Source organism: Heterodontus francisci, chromosome 35 (assembly GCF_036365525.1).
Source record: "Heterodontus francisci isolate sHetFra1 chromosome 35, sHetFra1.hap1, whole genome shotgun sequence".
NCBI lineage: Eukaryota > Metazoa > Chordata > Chondrichthyes > Heterodontiformes > Heterodontidae > Heterodontus > Heterodontus francisci.
Genome location: NC_090405.1, coordinates 23,357,551 through 23,364,711, shown reverse-complemented (window position 1 = coordinate 23,364,711; position 7,161 = coordinate 23,357,551). Strand labels below are relative to the sequence as shown.

The 7,161-nt window shown below is 44.4% G+C and overlaps 1 non-coding gene across 1 annotated transcript; it reads right to left on the bottom strand.

The window, feature by feature from the left end:
• Positions 1–6,625: 6,625 nt before the first annotated feature.
• Positions 6,626–6,697, bottom strand: trnat-cgu (transfer RNA threonine (anticodon CGU)). Its single transcript has one exon. It is a non-coding gene; the product is annotated as a tRNA-Thr (tRNA).
• Between the last annotated feature and the right edge of the window lie 464 nt (positions 6,698–7,161).

Sequence of the window (7,161 nt, the reverse complement as noted above, 5' to 3'; positions counted from 1 at the left end):
GGAAGATGGAGTTGGTACAGATACATGAACAAAAAGACAGAAACGATAACTGTGACAGAAAGTATTAAGGAGGATTTGACAAATTACCTCCGGAACTATGAATATACTATTCAGCCATTGCCCACACGCTTGGGTAAAGAGAGACAGCAGCTAGAAGTCATTGCTGTAGTGTACTACAATTTGGAACAACAGTCGAAGATGCTGCAAGATGAGATTGACGAGATAAATTATTCTACCTGGCAGGAGGACTTATGGAACTGGGGGTCAGACGTGCAGATACACCCCTGGTTTAGAATTATCTCCCATGTCCTGATAGTGGTTTTGGGTATCATGGTGTTAGATGTGACATACTTAATTTGGCAATTTAAGAAATTAATTAGGCAATGCAAGAGGATGTATGAACACAGGTTGGACAGCTACCCGAAAAGCAATTAGTGTTCGAACTTACTCTGTCAAAGGAGGGACAATTAGTTATGCCATAAAAAGGGTAATTGTATAACCTTTTCATATATACTTAAAGTGAGCTAATGAATGATCAATGTGCGATATGAAATTGTATTATGTTTGTACAATCGATAATGTAACAGTGATGTTTAAATGAATTTATAATTGTACAAGTGTACCACCTTTTATGTTGTAAGCAAGTATTTGAAGCCCCTGCAAAACTTATGCCTTTACATAGTTCCCGCTGCCCCCTTGTGATATAAGCAGGCGACGTATTGAGTGCGACCCCTCCGGGTGTTGAAGACTGTTTCTAGACAAATAGAGACCATTAAAGGCACCTAGGTGGGATCAAGGGAAGGATTCTTAAAAGGGTTGTTGAAGAGTCAAGAGGGGACTGTGAGAACGGAATTTTAGAATTTTAAGAACAGAATTTTATGGGGACATTTAAGCTGAGATTAATCAATCATGTATTGCTAGCTTGGCCTTGCGGCTGCTACAGCGCGATGGCAGGAAAGATATTATGCTTAAATGACTACTTTAAATACCTCTCCCCTCTACATACGATGATATTGTGTTATCATGGTATGATAAAAGGAGGGATTGTTGGAGAAATTTTTCTGAGCTTTGCTAATTATTACTTAACTTTGTAGAAGCAGAAAAGCAGGACACAGCTTGTAGCTAACCTAACCAATGGTCAGGAAATGTAGACAGAGCAACTGATCACAATCATCTGGCTTAGGAAGGGACAGAGCTCATGATGGATTTTGGGGAAGTGGACGTAGACTGTTCGTTACTGACTCTTCCGCTTTTATCATGTTTGTGCAACCTAACCAGAAGTAACGGCCAGATATAGTATCTGGAATGGGCATTGAATTAAGGAACTAGCTTGTTATTGTTGAAACTGATGCTGTACTGACCTCGAACTCTGCATGGTGCACAGTCACGTAGGCGGTGTTGTGATCATCTTGTGGGTGTTTATCTGATTGTGAAACTGTTAGCTCTGCCTCTGTTATACGACATAAATCCACGGCGATCTGTAGCTCTGGGGGAGTAGCACTGGACCGCATTTAGGTAAGGTGTGCTACCCCATGATATCATGCAATAAAGTGTTTGTTCTCAACGTCTGAGTCTGGAGAATTTGTTCAGCAATTGGGCACAATCTGGATTTTCTCCAACAGGGCGGAAATCAGAAATTGGCGGCCCATCTCACTGTTTAATGTAGATTACAAGATTCTGTCCAAAGTCATCGCCAGTCGAGTCAAGTCTGGTCTGCAGTTGGTGATTCACCCTGATCAGACCTGTACTGTACTCAGCAGGAAGATCTCTGATAGTCTCACACTACTCAGGGATATGGACATCTGCCTCATCAGCTTGGACCAGGAGAAGGTTTTTGACGGGATATTGCACACATTCATGATGGACGTGCTCTCCAAAATGGGGTTTGGGGAGGGAATCTGCAATTGGTTCAAACTGCTTTACACAAACATCAGTAGTGCAGTCTCAATCAATAGGTGGGAATCATAAAGTTTCCTGATCCAATATGGAGTCAGACAGGGCTGTCCTCTCTCCCCTGTCTTGTATGATTGCTGTATCAAACCTTTTGCTGAGTCCATTAGGAAGGATGCAGGCAGAAGAGAGGTGACAATCCCAGTCAGTGGACGCACTCAGGTAAAAGCCTCCCTGTACATGGACAATGTTGCTGTCTTCTGCTCGGATCTACCATCCCCTCGCAGACAGATGAGCATCTGCGACCAGCTCGAACCAAAGTCAACTATGGCAAGAGTGAGGCCATGTTCTTTGGGAACCGGGCCGACCGATCCTTTGTCCCCTTCACCATCAGGTCAGACTACCTGAAGGTGCTGGGGATACGGTTCGGAAGGGCCGGGGCCTGCTCCAAAACCTGGAAGGAGCGAGTGGCCAGGGTACACAATAAACTGAGTGTGTGCGAGCAGCGATTTCTCTCCATTGTGGGTAAGAAAATGGTCATCAGGTGCGAGGCACTCTCGTTGTTGCTGTACGTGGCGCAGGTCTGGCCCGTTCCCCACTCCTGCACTGTGGCAGTCACCCGAGCCATTTTCCGCTTTATCTGGAGATCTAAAATGGACCAGGGCGGGAGGGACACGATGTTCAAACCTCTGGACAAGGGCAGGAAAAATGTACCCAATGTCGCCCTCATCCTGATGACCACCTCCGTGTGCAGCTGCATCAAGCTGTGTGTAGAGCCCCAGTACACAAACACCAAGTGTCACTATGTGCTGAGGTTTTATCTGTCCCCGGTCTTGCGAAGGATGGGTCTGGTCACATTGCCGCGGATCGCTTCATCCAGTTGGACCGTGCCGTACCTGCTATCCTTCGTGGGAATGTTTCTGCGGGAAAACAGCTTTGACCACCAATCCATCAGGCACTGGTCTGCACGGAATGTCCTCAAGGCCCTACGGGAAAAGGAGATGGCGGATCCGGTCGGATGGTTCCCCGAGCAGACTGCCAAAGTCATTTGGCAAAATGCCTCATCACCAGAACTTTCAAACAAGCACCAAGATGTAGCTTGGCTGGTGGTGAGAAGAGCCCTTCCTGTCAGATCCTTCCTGCATGCCCGAAGTCTCGCCCCCTCCACACACGGCCCTCGAGGTGGCTGTGGTGGGGAAGAGACAGTTGCCCACCTCCTTCTGGAATGTGTCTTTGCAAAGTAGGTGTGGAAAGAGATGCAGTGGTTTTTGTTGAGGTTCATCCCAAGCAGCTCTGTAACACAGGAGTCTGTGCTCTATGGGCTGTTCCCAGGGATGCACACCGAGATAAACATTAACTGCTGCTGGAGGACCATCAATTTGGTGATAGACACTCTTTGGTCTGCCCGAAACCTGCTGGTCTTGCAGCGCAAAGAGTTGTCCACGACCGAGTTTTGCAGACTGGCACATTCCAAGATCCAGGACAACGTGCTGAGGGACACACTAAAGCTTGGGGTAGCCACTGCAAAGGCTCAATGGGGAAAGACCACTGTGTAAGGTCCCCCCGCCATAGTGAACTGAGCAGCTGGACCCATGGGAAACCCCTCGTGCTGTATACACCAGATATGGGTTTGCTGTAAAATGTCCATGTCAGGTAAAACGGAGTGGAAGGGTTGTGAGGCAACTCACTCCTGTATTGAAGAAAACTGATTTCCTTTGCACTTTTTGGAATGTCAACTTGGTGCTGTTTTGAACTGTTGTATAATGCATTTTTTACAGATTTATATGAATAAAGCATATTTTTAGGAATAAAAACCTGGCGATTCATATGCATAGTTCTTTGAAGGTGGCAGGACACATTGAGAAAGTAGTTAGCAAAGCATATCGGATCTTGGCCTTCATAAATAGAGGTATTGAGGACAAAAGTAGGGAAGTTATGCTGAACCTGTATAAATTTCTAGTTGGGCCACAACCAGAGAATTGCAGCCAGTTCTAGTCAACACACGTTTGGAGGGATGTGAGTGTCCTTGAGAGGGTGGAGGAGATTTATCAGAATGGTTCCAGACATGAGGGATTTTAGCTGTAAGGTTAGGTTGGAGAAGCTGGGGTTGTTCTCCCTGCAGCAAAGGAGATTGAGGGGAGATTTGATAGACATGTACAAGACTATAATAAATATGACAGGTTTAGATAACTTACAGGGCTATGGGGATAGAGCGGGGGAATGGGACTGAATGGATTGATTTACATGGGCTTGATGGGCAAAATGACTTCCTGTACTGTAGTGACTCCATGACTCAATGACTCTCTCTCCTTCTCTCTCTCTCTCTCTGTCTATCGCTTTACCTCTCTCTGCCTCTCTCTCTCTATCTGTCTTTAGCTGGTCCTCTAACTTTCTATCGCACTCTCTCTCTCTTTTTTTTTTCACTCTCTCTCTCTCTCCATTACACACATATTTGTCAATCACATGTCAAAGAAGGAAGCGTAATGAAGGAATGGCTGCGCTCTTGAAAATGTTTCCAGCAGAATAGTTAAATGTTTAAAGTTTCTGCAGGGAGTTTGACCTGAGATGGTGAGACACAAGGATGTGAGGTTATTAAAGTCTTCACCAAATGTAATAGGGAATAATTTTCTTCACTGGTGAACCCAAAGGAACAAATATGGCACAAGAATGAGAAAAGTCAGAGGATTGAGAAACATCCAATGGTTCTTCACATATACAAGTCAGCAGACCCACAGAAATACAGTAGGTTGAGAGTTCAGATCCAGTGATCGACTGAACAAATATCGAGCCAGTGCTTTTTTCTTTATAAACTTGACATCTGTCCACTTGGCTGTTGCACCTCGTCTCGATGTATCTGATAATACTGATACTATTTGTATTCCACAGTTGCTTTGAAATCACAGGCAATATAAATGGATTGGGAATGTTAATGGTCAGGAACCATTAATGGATTGGGAAAGTCAATGGACTGGAAAATATCAGTGGATTGGGAAATTCTATAGACTGAGTTATATCAATGGATTGGGACAGTTCAGTACATTGTGAAACATCAATGGATTAGGAAACAGGAATTAAAGGGACAGATGGAGTTCAACCTGGAAAAGTGTGAAGTGATTCATTTTGGAAGGTCGAATTTGAATGCAGAATACAGGCTAAAAAACAGGATTCTTGGTAGTGTGGAAGAACAGAGGGATCTTGGGGTCCATGTCCATAGATTGCTCAAAGTTGCCACCCAAGTTGATAGGGTTGTTAAGAAGGCATATGGTGTGTTAGCTTTCATTAACAGGGGGATTGAGTTTAAGAGCCGCGAGGTTATGCTGCAGCTCTATAAAGCCCTGGTTAGACCACACTTGGAATATTGTGTTCAGTTCTGGTCGCCTCATTATAGGAAGGATGTGGAAGCTTTCGAGAGGGTGCAGAGGAGATTTACCAGGATGCTGCCTGGACTGGAGGGTATGTTTTACGAAGAAAGGTTGAGGGTGCTAGGGCTTTTCTCATTGGAACGAAGAAGGATGAGAGGTGACTTGATAGAGGGGTACAAGATGATGAGAGGCATAGATAGAGTGGATAGCCAGAGACTTTTTCCCAGGGCAGAAAGGGCTATCACCAGGGGGCATAATTTTAAGGTGATGGAGGAAGGTTTCGGGGAGATGTCAGAGGTAGGTTCTTTACACAGAGTGATGGGTGCGTGGAATGCACTGCCAGCGGTGGTAGTAGAAGCAGATACATTAGGGACATTTAAGCGACTCTTGGATAGGTACATGGATGATAGTAGAATGAAGGGTATGTAGGTAGTTTGATCTTAGAGTAGGTTAAAGGTTCGGCACAACATCGTGGGCCGACGAGCCTGTACTGTGCTGTACTGTTCTATGTTCCAGATGAAAGGATTGCATTAATCAATGGATTAGAATGTGGAGAGGCAGGAGAAAATGATGCCATTTTAAGTAGGGGGCCGGGGGTTAGTAGAAACAGACCAGGGCTATTTTACTCTCTATCTCACTCCTTTCTTCTATCTGGCTCATTATCACATCCTCTCTCTCTCAGAGCGGTGGGAATCACTGGAACCCACACTTGTTGCTCAGGTTGTTTGGTTCCGGGAAAATACAAGATCCACATCAGATTGACAGGAAGGATAAATGTGATTCAGAGCCAATCATATTCCTTTTGGTGATGTGTGCTCAGCCTTGTTATATCAGCAAAGGCAGCAGGAAATGCAAATCCTGAAGAGTTTTGATAGAGTGAAGAAGGAGAAAGTGTTGCCAGTGACAGAAGCATCAGTAACCAGAGGAAACACATTTAAAGTAATTGACAGAAGAATTCGAGTTGTGATGAGGAGATTGTTTTTTCAGCAGTGTGTTGTTCTGGTCTGGAATGCAATCCTGAAAGGTCAGTGGAAGCAGATTCAATGTAAACTCTGAATGGAATTGGATATATACCTGACATGGAAAATCTAACAGGGCAATGGGGGAAAGGACAGGAGTGCGGGATGTGGGATTAATAGAATAGCTCTGTTAAATATCAAGCAAATGCACAGTAATAAGGTTCAGTGCTTGGACCTCAGTTATTTTCACTCTATCAATGGCAGAGAAGGCTCACGGGACCATGTGGCTACTCCTCATGTTCTTCCCCGCATCCAGGATAAAGTATAACATGACACTGATTTCCAGATGGCCGAAACAAATGCAACAGACATCTTTTGTGGAAACATCACATTTAAAGTGAAAAACTAATCACAAGGCACGGACAGGGATTGAACCTGTAATCTTCAGTTTACGAGACTGACGCCTTACCACTTGGCCACCATGCCTTTTCTTAATGGGTACCTGAGGCTCCAGAGGAGGATTTGTGATTCTTTTTCAATTTGGTTGAAACAGCATCGAGAAACATGCACAGAAATAAAGGGATTGTGGAATGGGGAACAGATCAGCCTCATTTCCATCATCAGCATCATGAAATCTTCATTCAGACGTTCCATTCCCATCCTCAGCTTTTCTCACATCTGTACAATAATATAAGAGTGGACATTGGGTTGTTACTGGGCAGATTATATAAATAGACTATGTGCATCATCACAGGAAGTGATGTAATATAATCTGTACGGCACCTCATGGAGAGTTGTAGATGAAACCTTCAATGCAAGATGTGTAGAGTAAACTCAGGTTATTTTAAACGTCAGATTCTTATAAATTCTGTACTAAGCCTTGACAGATATCAGAATATTATATGGGGGCCACAGTAAACCAAAGCGAAGATGGAGAAATCTTTGCCTGT